The 15,280-nt window shown below is 46.3% G+C and overlaps 1 pseudogene; it reads right to left on the reverse strand.

Moving 5' to 3' along the window:
* Positions 1–2,233: 2,233 nt before the first annotated feature.
* LOC141633322 (putative protein kinase At2g41970) lies at positions 2,234–4,377 on the reverse strand (annotated as a pseudogene).
* Positions 4,378–15,280: the final 10,903 nt, after the last annotated feature.

A 15,280-nucleotide genomic window follows, 5' to 3' on the forward strand; every position in this document is an offset into this window, starting at 1 on the left:
TGAGCAAAATGCCACTACTATGAAATCCACCTCATGCCATATATTATCACAAATTCTCATAAATCCTTTGTCCCACTCAATTCCACTTTCGCCATTGGTACCCAATCTCACCTCTATTTATCACCATTTTCTGTATTTATGCACCTGGAATTTTTATTCAAAACCATTTTTTCCAAAAAAAAAAATACAAAGTTTTATGCTATTTTTTACGAATTCTCTTTTTTTTTCCCCCGTTTTATGTATACACGTTTTAAAACTTATTTTATAGAGTATATATGTAAATGTTTGCTCTTAACGTTTTCCAGTTTGTAAAAATAGTCATTATTTTTATTTTGTTTATTTCCATTTTTAATTCGTTTTTCTCTTTTCTCATTTTATAAATCATTTTTCTCTTTTTTTTTCCTTTGTTAATTAATTTCACTTCTCCGTCTCTCATGATTTTTCTCGTTTTTCTTTTTTTGAAATCTTCAGATTAATTTCGTAATGAAATTATACTGTGTTTATGATTTTTTTACCTGTATCTTCCATATTAAATTTGTAATTTGATGTTTTTTAGTTGTTGATTTTTTTAATATTGTTATATTGTATATGATCAAATTAACATTAAAGAGTAATTGTAATTATTTTAATAAAGCTAAGCAATTCACATTAATCACAATTTACGGTTTAGACCCATCTAATAAGCAGATTGTTGTATATATAAAGATTAATTCATGGAATAGATGATGATTCTTGAAATTAAATTTTATAAAATTTAATTTATGAAATGTGATCTCACTGAACATTTGAATAATTAAGAGCATTAGAGGAAGCAACAATCATGTTGCACAATTAATTTGTACCTAGAACGTGGGGAGTGAATTTAGGAAATAAAAAATTTCTTTTGACTTGCTGACTTTCAACCACAGAGCGACATGTAGGCTTTGTGGTTGTTCGTTTAATAAATAGGATTAGAGGTTGATAGTAGTGAATTTGCCTTGAAAATTAAGATGAAGTATCCTACTGTGAAAGGGTATAAGTTGTTGTCTTTAGATAATGCTCGAGGTTTGGGTGAAGTCCTTGAAGAATGCCGCCAGTCACTCCTCGAATAAAGGATTAAAATCCTACCTTTTTTTCAGTTTAATTAGCCTCCTTAAATTAGCCTTAATTTCCTAGTTTTCATTGCTTATTTCTAGTTTTCATTTCCTTGATTGGTAGTTAATTTCTGGCTTTTCGTATTGCGAAAACTCTATTGCTTTCAGGCTATTTATAGCCCTTTTCGTTTGTGGACTAAGGCATTGAACAATAAAAACAAAAACACAGTGTGTGAATTTTTCTTCGAATTGTTGCGTGCAATTCCTTCAAACTTCGTAAGATTGTGTTTTCTTGCGTAGTTCTTCGAGTCTCGAATCAATAGGTCTTGGTTTGACTCACGATTACCGAACTATAGGTCTAGTCCGTTAATCACTTATCTCATTTGTTTTACTTCCGTTGTAATTTCGTATCAGTAACCAAAGTTTTTTACATAGTATATAAAATGAACACCCCTTATGTCACCCTTCCGAATCCTGATGAACCCGAAAAACCATTCATCATCGTTAACTTCTCAAATTGTATGAAACTAACATCTTCAAATTACAAACGTTGGCGATTTCAAATCTCCCATCTTCTTATTGGATATGGCCTCTCTCACTTTGTAGATGGGTCTCATCCGGCTCCATCGAAAACAAACCCCGCCTACAACACATGGCGAAGACAAGACAGTCTTATTCTTGGTGCCCTTTTCGGTACTCTTTCAGAAAGTATAGGCTTTTCAACATTCGACCGTGTTATCAGTGCAACTTCGTCCAAAGAAGTATGGGACATTCTTGCCAATGCCTTAGACTTTTCGAGATCAATATACAATTGACTTGATGTATCAAAAATAAGAGTATCAAGTTTAGGTAAGGAACTAGGGATTATGGAATATGCACTTGAAGAAGATGTATATTTCCCAAATAATTTAGGTGGTGTTATTTTCTACGTTAAATTACAATGTTTTTAATCTCGTTAAATTTACAACTCGAATTTTCTACTTCGTTGAACTTTGACATGAATTGCCAAAAAATGACCGAATCTCATCCCTACGACTTACATTCAAAGCTGAAAAATTGATGCCTAACAATAAAGACTAAGGAGCGGAATGCTTGCTATTGCACAACTGCTCTCAATGATCTTTCATGATCAATCTTTATGGTTAAACTTCCGCAAGAGTCTAGAGAGCCCCGACTACAGTTGACATATTAGGCCTCGAGTCAAGCTCGTCCTGAATGCACAGTCCTGCTATTGCCGCCACCTGAAAACCAGACACCCATTGTAAAAATAAAAAGAGCACTCAAAATGTCGTTTTTTTTTGGGGGAAGAAATGTACCAAACTTGAAAGAGGAGGAGAACCTTAGCCACTTGGTCTAGTGAAAAGTCGCCGTTAAGCTTGGGATCAATGATTTGCTCCACATTCTTAGCACATAAATAAGGAATCGCCTGTGATGAGATTGTTGACAGAGTTAATTTAGACAAGGATGAATAAAATGTTTAAAAAGACCGCGATATTATTATGATAATAGGGAAACATACCCATGTAACAAGATCTTGTTGATCTTCCGGCGTTGTATTATCTACTGGGTTCCTTCCAGTGATAATCTCTAAAAGAACGACACCAAAACCGTAAACATCACTCTTTTGAGTCATTCTCTATGTCAATGCATCCCTGTTGTACAATAGGTTCGGAGGCAATGTGAGTGATTAAAACATACATTCCGAGAAGGCTAAGGCCTACTGTCAGTGTACCAAAATCATGCATCTGCAACTGTATACGGAAAACTATATATTTGATAAGATGGCAGAGGAAGACGGCATACTCAGGACTGTGAAGTTGAAGTCGCCAATTTTAGAATAGTAGTCGTCAGAAACACCTCGAGTCAACAGGACATTACTTGATCGAATATCACCATGGACAATACGCGGGTCATCCTTCTCATGGAGGTACTCAAGACCTTTTGCAGCACCGTGCGCAATTTTAGCCCTCTGGGCCCATGTTAGCACCGGTCCTGGTTCTGAACCATACACATGTTTCCTTCCTGTCCAGCATAAATTCAATTTAAGGGAAATTCGTCATTGGACTCCAAATCCGTGAGCAAAAATAATGACGATACTGATTAGGAGAATTACAATATAACATATCATGTAAGGAACCCTTTGTTGCAAACTCATACACCAAATATCGGTTTTCTTCTTCCAAACAGTACCCCATTAGCCCGGCGAAGTGCTCATGCTTTAGTTTCGAAACTAATGCCAACTGCAACAAAACAAGTAAACACAAGCTGTAAATAAATTCATTAGTAGTCGAGCGATTTATGGTCTGAAGGAGTCTTTGAAAGTACCTGAGCAGCAAAATCAATGTCCGATTTCTGTGTAATATTCGTATCAAGTTTCTTGATAGCGGCCTGTTGCCGTCATTGAAGGAAGCACGAAAAACTCTGGCATAAGAACCTTTTGCAACCAATGACATTTGACTGAAGTTGTTGGTCCTACATATACTATTTAGTTCTTCACTTCTTCCAATGTAAAAACCTTCAATGCATCTTCACTTTCGGCTTCAATAGGAGCGGATTCTGGCACGTCTTGAAGTGGCTTGAGAGCCTTGGCCATAATCGCCATGTTAGGCCTGAAATCGGGTTCATCTTGAATGCACAGCCCTGCTAATGCTGCCACCTGAAAACTAAATGGTCACTTTACACTTCCATATAAACAACTATCCTGATTTCGAGCTGGTGTATAAGGTTTGCAGGCAATCACTTATAATCGGAGGTTTACCAGTGCGCACTAAAGAGAGCGGCTGCAGGTTCCCTCGTCATCCAAAAAAAAATGTTGCTCGATCAAAGCAATTTTCGACATGAAGTCATCAAACACAAGAACGTTGCTCTATCTAACATCACCTTGAATAATAAATGGTTTCGCCTCCTCGTGGAGGTACTCGAGACCTTTGGCAGCACCATATGCAATTTTAGCTCTTTGAGCCCAAGTTAGAACAAGTCCTTGCTCTGCACCCTCCAGTCCTTTCCGTCCTATCCCAAGAAAACCGAAAATTAAGTGAAATAAACACAAATATTTCTTTTAGCGTTAACTAAGAACATTTCCTACGGGCAGCTGAGACAGTCACAGTTGCGTACCAAAGACAATTTATTGGGTAAAAAATTTGGGTTTTTTTATTTGCAAGAGTCGGTGAATTAATGTAGTACCGTATAATACATCGTGCAAGGAACCGAGAGTAGCATACTGATAAACCAAGTATCTCTTATCTTCTTCCATACAGTAACCCAATAGTCCTGTTAAATGCTCATGGTTTAATGCAGATACCATTGACAATTGCAACATACATACATCCCAACAACAACAATTTAGGATACAAATACTGTTTTTCTCCACAATGTTTTGGAATCTCGTATTTTCGTCCCAATCATTTATTTATCTTGATTGAATTACTTTCCAAGATCAACTGTTTTTTAATTGAACATAGGTTCGCTAAAATTTTATATTTATTTCCCCAAGTTATTCGATTACAATGCTAACACGGCAGTGAGTGGTACCACTTTTTTATACCTTATAATGGAACAATTTGGATGTGAGATATGTCAGTCCTACCCGATAACGTCATCCCATTTTCCAAGTCTTAATCTTTGTTTAGCCCACCTCACTTCATTTTGTACGTGGACCTCCTGCTAATATAGTTTTTGTGATTTTGTCCCCATTTCAGTACAAAGTAGACCGAGCAAACCAATCCAACCCAAATCGTACCTAAACAAGACCCGAAACTCAACTGACCCAATTTAACTCGATCCAATTAACAAATTAATTAATGCATTCAAAATTTCAACTATAAAGGACTTGACTTTTTTTTTGGGACAACGTACTTCTACTTTTTTTGGAAATTGAATTAGTAAAATGAGGAGACAAGTAGAAAATGTTTAGGTTTGTTGGGAGAGTAACCTTATTAATGAGGCTTTATTGAGCAACTTTTGGGTTTAGCAAAATAATCTCTTCAGTTGATCCGGCCGAATACTATATATACGGACTGTTGCATACAAACTGTTATTATCAACAAGTAACCAAAATAGATTGTTGCTTACCCATTACCCCTATCGATCGTCGGCCCCTAACCAAATGGACAATCCTTATGTCACCCTTCCGAACCCTCGTGAATCCGAAAAACCATTCATCGTTGTTAACTTCTCAAATTGTATCAAACTAACACCTCAAAATTACTCGATTTGGAAACTGCAAATCTCCCATCTTCTTATTGGTTATGGCCTCTTTCACTTTGTAGATGGGTTTGTTCCGGGTATGAATTCCGAAGCAGGTTTGTTTACCACGCTAGCTTTGTCGAATAATGCCTCTTCTAGCCTTGACTGCTCTCCTCGGCCTCTCCTGTGACAATGAGCAAACTGAGGGCTTGGCTTTGTGCCAAGCGTACTCACTCCGACGCTCAAGTCAGTAAACTTACTGTGATTAAGTAGTATGTAACTTGATTACGTGTATTGTAGAGAGATGAGAGAGATAATACCAATTTAAGGGGTTCTTAGGTTAGATTCTGGATCCCTTCCTCAATGAGGATTGAGGAGTATTTATAGACTTTCACCTTTTGTCACGTAGTGGCCAAGTGGGCCAAGTGGCCCAAAGGTGGAAAGATCGATCTACCCTCGGCCGAGGGACCTATGGCCGGCCGGCGAGCCTGGTTGACTCCATGCCGAGGGTTCTTGGATATGAGTACGCGGGTATGTGCCCCTACCGTAGGTTACCATGCCGAGACCAGTGGCGGGCAGAAAGGCCGCATCGACCGGGATGTCTAAGTCATTGGTTTCTTTGTGGATATCTTTGACCTCGTTCAATATGTTGACTTGGTCGGCGGTGCGAATATATGCCCCATCAATTTGCCCCAGCGTAGTCTATGCCGTGGTATGGGCTCCGATGTATCTTTGAGTGTATATTCTCGTGCAAGTGAAAATTTTCTCGCCCGGCTTTTTCTCCTTCGGCTTACTTCATGACACGGGCCGTACCGTATCCCCCCTCCACATGGATGTGTAATGGACATCAAAATGTGGAAGAGAAGGTGATGCTTTGGCCGGCGGACCCAAGGTTGAGAGTGCTTGGTGTATTTTTGATTGCCCCGGCCGTGCTTGCCTAGCTTGGTTAGTCGTGTTGCAGGCGGAGAATAGATACTTTTAGGAGTTTTGCTGAGGAAGATGAATAGGCAAAGGGATATGAAGGGGCGTGTTGAAGACGCTTGGTTACTGTTGCTTTGATTGACATTCAACTGTTGCGTCGATTGACATTCCGTGTACGCATGCCTGACATGTGTCTCTTCGTTGATTGGCTGACGCTTCATGGGCTGCGTTTTGATTGGTTCTCCTTTATGGGCCTTTGCCTATAAATACCAGATCTTTGAAGTGAAATTGGTTAACAATTTCATTCATTCTAAAAATTTTCTTCTTTCCAAAATTCCAAGTCTTTCCCTCTCTTCCGATCTTCAGAATTTTTACGTCGGCGTAGCACTTTTCTTCAAGGTAAACCAAAAAACCTTTTCAACTTTTTGTTTAGTTTAAGTAATTGTTGTGAACCATGTCTTCTCGACGCCGGTCCCGAGACCGTGCGCCGGGGTTCCCCGTCGCGTTTTGATGAGGAGGAGGCGGTAGCCGCAATTCCGTTAAGGTCGAGGGGCCCTAGGTCTCATTCCCCTGAAGTTGACCCCAGAGTTCTGGAGCAGTGGGAGGATGATGACGATGTGGATGATGATGAGGAAAGGAATCCTTCCGGTGCGGAGAGGGCGACAGTCTTGCATCATTACGATGCCTGTACCATCGGCCCCAATCATGCTTGGACCGATGAGCTCGCCCGCTGCTCTGGCTCTGAATTTTTCGAAGAGCACTTCTTTTTTGGCAAGGGGTACAACATTGTCATCCCTAGAGAGGGTCGACCGTCTTTGCCCTCCCCGGGTCACATCGGCGTATATATGAGACACCTGGAGTATGGTCTCCGGTTTCCTCTCAATATTTACGTCTCTACCATAATACAGGCGATGAACGTTGCAGTGGCGCAGCTTCACCCGTTTGCCGTTAGGACTATAGTCGGCTTTGTGTGGCTGTGTCGCTTTAGGGGGGTGATCCCAACGGTAAATTTATTCCGCCGGATGCATTTCCTTCGAATGAATGTTCAAGGCGGCCGGGGGTGGTATAGCGTCCAGACTGAGCCAGGCTATCTCACCGTGTCTAAGCTCTCCTCCTGCAAGGGCTGGAAAGAACGGTGGGTGTATGTCGAGGTCCCAGATGATTATCTGTTGCCTCGGTCTTTTGAGCATCGCGTCAACTTGCGGTGCGAGAGCAAAGGGGAGCGTGAGAAGATGATCCCCAAGGGCAAGAATAAAATGGAAGCCGCGAATGTCTATCTTAATGAGGACGAGAAGCAGGCACTGAAGCTTTTCGAGGTCGATGATGATGGGGTGCCGAAGGTTTGGTTGCCCCCGACGCAACTCATCTTGATGGACGAGCCGCTTTGCTATGTCGGCCTCATACCGGCCCTAGCACGGGGTGAGTGGGGTCGGTGTGAGGCCCATTTCTGCTTTAATGTTTTCCGTTGTTTGTATCTTGACATGTCCCTTTGTCTAAGTTTTACTTTGTTTCTTTTACAGAGCACTTTGGTCCCGTTCTGTCTGAGCAATTCCTCGAGAAGATGGGGCTGGACAAAGATGGAAACGTTACGGAGAAGAATCCGAAGGTCGATGTGAATGACCGCCGTCCGTCGCCTACTGACCTCTTGAAGGGCTTGGATGAGACGGCGGCCCAGGCCAAGGTAGCTGCTGCCTTGCCTCGCCGGGTCCGAAAAGCCAAGTCTACGGCGGCGACGGTGTCAACCTCAGTTCCGCCTCCACCAGAGGTGGAGGTCGTTAACATTGTCGATGGAGAGGATTCCGATGCTGAGGGATCTCCGCTTAGGCTTAAGAGGAGAAGATCTACCCATGCCACCGATGCTTCTGCTTCCGTCGCTCATGTTAATGCCAGCGCCGAGGAAACGGGTCAACCGGCCAAGAAGAGCAAGCCCTCCGGTACAGATCTAACTTGCGGCTCAGATTTAGCCGGCTCATTAGATATACCTGATGACCGGCTCTCTGGTATGTCCATGAACGTTGACGTGGACTCTTTGGTTGAATTTTTTGTAGATCAACCGGCGCAGTCTGTCCCAATTACTGAGCGGCGAGTTGAGAAGAGGCCTATGCAGACGGCGGGAAAAAATACCGACTCCGTACTCGCGTCGATATCCAACGACCAGCTCACAGCGGAGGGTACAAGGCTGAGCAAGAGGATTGGGATTTGGTCCGATCTGGCCGGCTCTCGTATTAGGGAGCAAGAAAGGGCCTTGGCCGAGACGGGGCCGTTGATCGAGCAAACAGGCTCGATGTTGTTGCCGCAAAGGGGTGGCGGGAAGGCTAAGCATGACCTCCTTGCCGCACAAGCGCGGGTCGAGGCAATTGAGAAGCTGCTGTCGGCCGAGAAGGCCAAGGTAGAGGCTGCCGATTCTGCCGCCGCCAAGTCAAAGGAGGAACGGGACAGGTACAAGGGCGGCTACGACGTTGTTGTCGCCCAAAGGGAGGAGTCGAAAAGGGCGTATCGGCTCCAAGCAGAGTCGCATAGGGAGACTAGTGCTATCCTTGCCCAAAGGGAGAAGGATATTGAGACACTTCAAAGCACGATTCTCCCTCGCATGTGTGCTCAGTATAGGGACCTGACCGAAGAAGCTTTCAGGGAGGTGATAGATGAGGTCTATCCGGATGGCTCCTTTCTGTGGACAAAATTTGACGAGCTGTTCGATGATAGGCTCGAGGCTAAAGAGAAGGCTGCGGCGGATAAGGCTGCCGAGGATGCGAGGGCCAAGAAGGAGGAGGAGGCGACCGCTGCAAAGGCGGCCCTTGCAGAGAAGGCAGCTGAGGATGCTAAGGCAGCTAAGAAAGCTGCGGCGGATAAGGCAGCTGAGGATGCTAAGGCAGCTAAGAAAGCTGCGGCGGATAAGGCAGCTGAGGATGCTAAGGCAGCTAAGAAAGCTGCGGCGGATAAGGCAGCTGAGGATGCTAAGGTTGCCAAGAAAGCCGAGGATGCTAAGGCTGCCCAGATTGCATCTAAGTCGCTCACCGAGGGTAACGCTGGCGATGGCGGTAAGGGCAGCGAAAGAACGGGCATAGGGAGACGGGCAGTCGTCACCAGGCTCACCCGGCGTCTCGGATAGCTTCAGCTATTCGGGGGCCAACTATTAAGCCTTTTCTCCCTGCCATCCTTTTGGCGCTTCAAAGAACCAGTCCGTAACCTTTTGCTTTACTTTTCTCTGTATTTTGTAAGACCTTGGTAGGTAGAGTCTTGGCTTATCCCAAAGGGGGCGGCCGTCGTCTGTATTTCTCCTTCTTGTAACCTCGTTATCCTTTCCTTAATGAGATTTTGCTTGCTTTGCCTCTGGCTTGGCCGAGGCCTTTTGATTTATTCCTTCATTTGTCTTCTTGCGTTAATTAATTGAGCGCTTTTCGCTTTTACCTTTGGCTTTAGCCGAGGCAGTTAGAATGCGTATCTCAACTGTGTTTAACGTCTTTAAGCTCGGTCTTAATTTGCCGAGAGTAGTTGCGTTAATTAATTGAGCGCTTTTTCGTTTTTTACCTTCGGCTTGGCCGAGGCAGTTAGAATGCGTATCTCAACTGTGTTTAACGTCTTTAAGCTCGGTCTTAATTTGCCGAGAGCAGTTGCGTTAATTAATTGAGCGCTTTTTCGTTTTTACCTTCGGCTTGGCCGAGGCAGTTAGAATGCGTATCTCAACTGTGTTTAACGTCTTTAAGCTCGGTCTTAATTTGCCGAGAGCAGTTGCGTTAATTAATTGAGCGCTTTTTCGTTTTTACCTTCGGCTTGGCCGAGGCAGTTAGAATGCGTATCTCAACTGTGTTTAACGTCTTTAAGCTCGGTCTTAATTTGCCGAGAGCGATCGCGTTTCACTCGTCTCTTCCCGGCCGATTACGGGGCAACGGAGTTTACGTTTTGACCGCCGTTGAACGTATGTTAGCATAACGGCTCGTCCCCCCGTCACTCCCGTTAAAGGCCGGGATGATCGAGGTTTTGGCTCTGTCTCTGTGTACATATGTTAGTATGCCTTCTGATTGGGGTGGATTAACACTTTGATGAAAAACTTGGATGATTCCTCATTAGATATGAATATGCATTGGGGTGCCAACAATTTGTTTTGGGCAACTCCGCTGTTATACAAAGTATTTTCTGAGATTGTCGGTGTTCCAATGGCTCATCAAAGGTATATCTCCCATGTCCGTCAGCCGGTATGTACCCGGCCTCATTTCTTCAACTACCTTGTAGGGACCCTCCCAGTTGGCCGTCAACTTGCCATGGATGTTTCCTTTGTTGGTGGCAAATGACTTCCTTAGGACCGGATCTCCTACTTTTAAGTCCCTTTTGGGACTCTTCGGTTGTAGGCCCTCTTCATTCGGCTCGATATCTTTGCTAAGTTAAGGCGTGTTTGTATCTCGGCTTTCTTCGACCAGGTCCAGGGAGGTTCTTAGGCCTTCCTCGTTTTCATCCGGTTAAAAGTGGCCGTTCGAATGTTGGCACCGTTGCTTCAATCGGCGGGGATCGCCGGACCCGTAGACTAGGTGAAAAGGACTGCACCGTTGCTTTTTCTCCGTGGTCCGGAGGGACCATAGTACGCCGGGTAGCTCATCGGCCCATCTTCCCTTGAGGTCTTCAACCGTCTTCTTCAAGCCGTTGAGGATCGTTTTATTGGTCCGCCTCCGCCCGTCCGTTGCTCCGGGGTGGCGGACGGAGGAGTATGCAAATTTGACGCCGAGTTCTTCCAACCAGCTCATTATTGTGTCACTCCAAAATTCTCGGCCATGGTCGAACACCATGACTTGGGGTAACCCAAAGCGAGTTATGACATTTTCCCAGATCACCTTTCTTACGGCCGCCGCAGTTTTCGCAGACACTGCCACGGCCTCAACCCATTTGGTGAAGTAGTCGACGGCGACGATTAGGAACTTTCTTCCTCCGGATGCCGTTGGAAATGGCCCTAGTAGATCCATTCCCCACTGTGCAAAGGGAAGGGGATTAAGCACTGGTTGCAGGTCTCGGGAAGGTGCGTGTACCACCGGAGCGTGCATCTGACAGCTGTTGCATTTTCTGGTTTTGTTTCTGGAATCTTCAAGCATGGTGGGCCAGAAGTAGCCGGCTCGGAGAGCTTTGTGGGCTAGTGTTCTTGCCCCCATGTGATGACCACAGATGCCTTCGTGTATCTCTGTCAGTATTAGCTCTGCATCGGCTGGACCGACACATTTCAGGAGTGGCCTTGTCACGGACCTCCTGTATAACTCTCCTTCAAACACCAAGTACCTTGCCGCGATCCTCTTTATCTTTTGCGAGAGGTTGCGGTCCCCTGGTAATTCGTTTGACAGTTTATACCTCTTTATCGGAGTCATCCATGTCGTCTCGGCTTCCACGTTGCACACCATGCCGATGGTTTCGTCAATGCTTTTAGCGTTCCTGATGTCCACCAGCACGGTTCGGCTGATATTCTTTATGGTTGAACTGGCCAGCTTTGAGAGAGCGTCGGCCCGGTTGTTCTCGGACACTGGGATGTGTCGCATTTTGAATGACTTCAATTTTGAGGTCTCGGCTTTTACCTTTTCCAGGTATCTTACCATCCCATCGTCCCGAGCTTCGTACTCTCCTTCGTATTGGTTAGTCACCAAGAGAGAGTCTGTTTTCAAAATGATGTGTTCTGCCCCGGCGGCTCTGGCTAACTCAACTCCGGTTATCACTGCCTCATATTCGGATTCGTTGTTTGAGGTCGAGAAGGTAAACTTCAAAGCGTACTCGAACTCGTCCCCGTTTGGGCTGATGATAAGGATACCGGCTCCCGAGCCGTTCGTTGTGGAGGATCCATCGGTATATACCTCCCACATGCCGGGACATGACTCTTCCTGATACGTGCACTCGGCCAAGAAGTCTGCCAGCGCCTGCCCCTTTATCGAAGGCCTCGGTTTGTATTGAATGCCGAAGCCAGATAGCTCCACTGCCCATTTGATAAGTCTGCCTGACTGTTCGAATTTTTCCAATGCTTTTTCCAACGGCTGGTCGGTTAAGACCGTCATGGGATGTGCGTCGAAGTAGGGTTTCAACTTCCTTGCGGCAACAACCACGGCAAAGGCTGCTTTTTCAATCAGCGGGTAGTTTCTCTCGGCGGGCAACAGTGTATGGCTGATAAAGTATATTGGGTGCTGCTGCTTGTTTTCTTCCCTGACGATTACGGCACTGACCGTGGCCGAGGTTACTGCTAAATATAGATATAGCGTTTCCCCCAGCGTCGGTCTGGACAGGGTCGGGAGAGTTTGCAGGTGGGCCTTCAGTTGTTTGAAAGCCGTGCTCTGTTCCTCCCCCCAGCAGAAGTCTTTATTCCCTTTTAGCACTTTGAAGAATGGGGTGCTCTTGTCGGCTGACCGAGAGATAAAACGGGCAAGGGCCGCCATCCTCCCGGTCAGTATCATAACCTCTTTGCGATTCCTCGGCTCCGGCAGGTCTAGAATTGCTTGGACTTTCTCTGGATTGGCATCAATTCCCCTGGCGCTAACAAGTACGCCGAGGAATTTGCCGGCCCGGTTCACCGGTTGCACTTTGTAGGGTTAAGCTTCATCTTGTATTTCCTTAGTGAACAAAATGTCTCGTGTAAATCGGCTAGGTGCTCGCCGTCGGACTTGCTCTTGACAATAGCATCGTCGACGTAAGCCTCAATGTTTCGCCCTTTTTGATTTTGGAACACTTTGTCCACCAGTCTTGTGTAAGTCGCGCCGCGTTTTTTCAAACCAAACGGCATCATCTTGTACATATAGGTGCCGTGTATGGTGATGAATGCGCATTTAGGCATGTCTTCCTCTCGCCATGAATACCGATGGTATCCTGAAAAGGCGTCGAGCGTGGCTCGATTTGTGTAGCCTGCCGTTGCGTCTATTAAACTATCTATCCGAGGCAAGGGGTAGCAATCTTTCGGGCATGCTTTATTAAGTTGCGTAAAATCAACACACATCCTCCACCCCCCTGATGACTTTTTAACCATTACAACATTAGCTAGCCATTCAGGGTATGTACAAGGGATGATAAAGCCTGCATCTAACAACTTATCAACCTCGGCCTTGATGGCATCTTCCTTTTCGGCCGAGGAGTTTCTCATCCTCTGCTTCACAGGGCGAGCGCTGGGGAGTACGTTCAGCTTGTGAACGATGACTTCTCGGCTTACACCTGGCATCTCGGCGGCTGAGTACGCAAAGACGTCTTTGTTCCTTCTCAGCAGGTCTAGTAGATCGGCCCTGAATTTTGGTTCCAGGCCGACACCGACAGTCACGGTGCGTCCTGGATCAATCTCTATCTGTTCTGTCTCAACCCCTTCGACCATGGCGACGTGGTTGGTACTCATCGGTTCGTCCTCCTGTCTTAAGGATGGGTTCTTCCCTTTTTCCTCTTTCTTTGCCACTTTGAAGGATTGCATGTTGCATCCTCTGGCCGATATTTGGACGTTGATCACCTCGTCTTTTTCGTTCTTTGAGACGAGTTTATGAACCTCCCCGCGGTCCGAGATATACATCAGTGTCAGGGCCCGGATGGACATTACAGCATCGACCTCACTCAGGGTGATACGACCGATGAGAACGTTGTATGCGGATGAGCCGTCGATGACCACGAACTCGGACATCACATTCTTGGCCGCGTCGGACTGGCCGAACATCACTGGTAACTTGATAGACCCCAGGGGGACCAAGCCTGCCCCGGAGAAGCTGTACAATGGGTTGGTGCATGGGCTAAGGTCCGCAATTTTCAGGCCGAGCCCCAGAAAGCACTCCCTGAACATGATGTTCGTGTAAGCACCCGTGTCAATCAGGCATCTCATGACCAGGTGGTTAGCTATGTCTAAGTGGACTACGAGTGGGTCGCTATGTGGGGCGATGATTCCTTCGTAGTCCTCCTTCCCAATAGTTATGTTCGGGATGTTGGAAGCCAGGGCCGCTGTAGTGGGCACGAAGTTGACGGCCTGATACAGTCCGTTCAGGTGCCGTTTGTGTCCGCGAGCGGATCCGCCGTTCTCGTTTCCCCCTATGACAACATGAATTGTTCCTATCCGTTCAAAGACGGATTTCTTATCTGAGCCACCGGTGTTAGTCTTTTGGCCTCCGGCAATATACTTGCCGAGGCTCCCTTTTCGGATCAGCTCTTCAATGGCATTCTTCAAATGCCGGCAGTCGTTGGTTAAATGACCGGTGTGGCCGTGGTACTCACAAAGATACAGGCTCGTGTCACCGTCCCCCTAGGTTTGGGGGCCTTTCCCATTTCTCGCCCCTCGTTTCGCTCGGGGAGAAGACCTCGGCGGCCGATACGACCAGGGGGGTGTGATCTTTGTACTTCTTATGGTAGTACGGACCTGAACTCCCCCCGGCGTCCGCTGGGTTCTGCTTCCTGGCGGGCCTGTCGGTTCTTGACCTATTATTGTCACGGCGCCCTTCGTCCGGCTTGTCCTCCCGGTGGCTCTTTCTTTCTGAGTGCCCGGCCTCGCCGTGGCCTATCCATATTTTGTGATAGTCTTCGACCTTAATGGCCTGGTCGGCCAATTTCCTGGCGGACTCAAGGCTCAGGCCACCGCACTTGATGAGCTCGTTTTCAAGTCCCCTCCGGGGAGGCCTTTCATCAGCGCGAAGGCCGCTAGTTCGCTGTTCAGCTCCCTAATCTGCTGAACCCTGGCATCGAACCTCTTCACATAGCTTCGGAGTGACTCGCCTCCCTCCTGCCTGATGGTCAGGAGATCCGATGTCTCAACGGCTCTCCTTTTATTGGTAGAGTACTGGGCCAAGAACGCGTCTCTTAGGTCGGAGTAGGAGTATACCGACCCATCGGGTAGCCCCTTGTACCAGCTTTGCGCCATTCCAACCAAGGTCGTTGGGAAAATTCGGCACCAGACCTCGTCAGGTTGCTCCCACACCGACATGTGAGACTCGAAAGCCTCGGCATGATCGGTTGGGTCGCCCTCTCCTTTGTATGATATAGACGGTAGCTTTAGCTTCGGTGGCACCTGGGTCTCTAGGACGTAGGCACTGAGGGGCTGTCTGACCACGTGTCTAATGACACGCGGCGATCGGCTCCTCGCATCCCTAGTCCGGTCCCTCTCCCCGTGGCGGGAAGGGCTTCTTCTC

The sequence above is a fragment of the Silene latifolia genome, chromosome 2 (genome assembly GCF_048544455.1).
Source record: "Silene latifolia isolate original U9 population chromosome 2, ASM4854445v1, whole genome shotgun sequence".
Taxonomy (NCBI): domain Eukaryota; kingdom Viridiplantae; phylum Streptophyta; class Magnoliopsida; order Caryophyllales; family Caryophyllaceae; genus Silene; species Silene latifolia.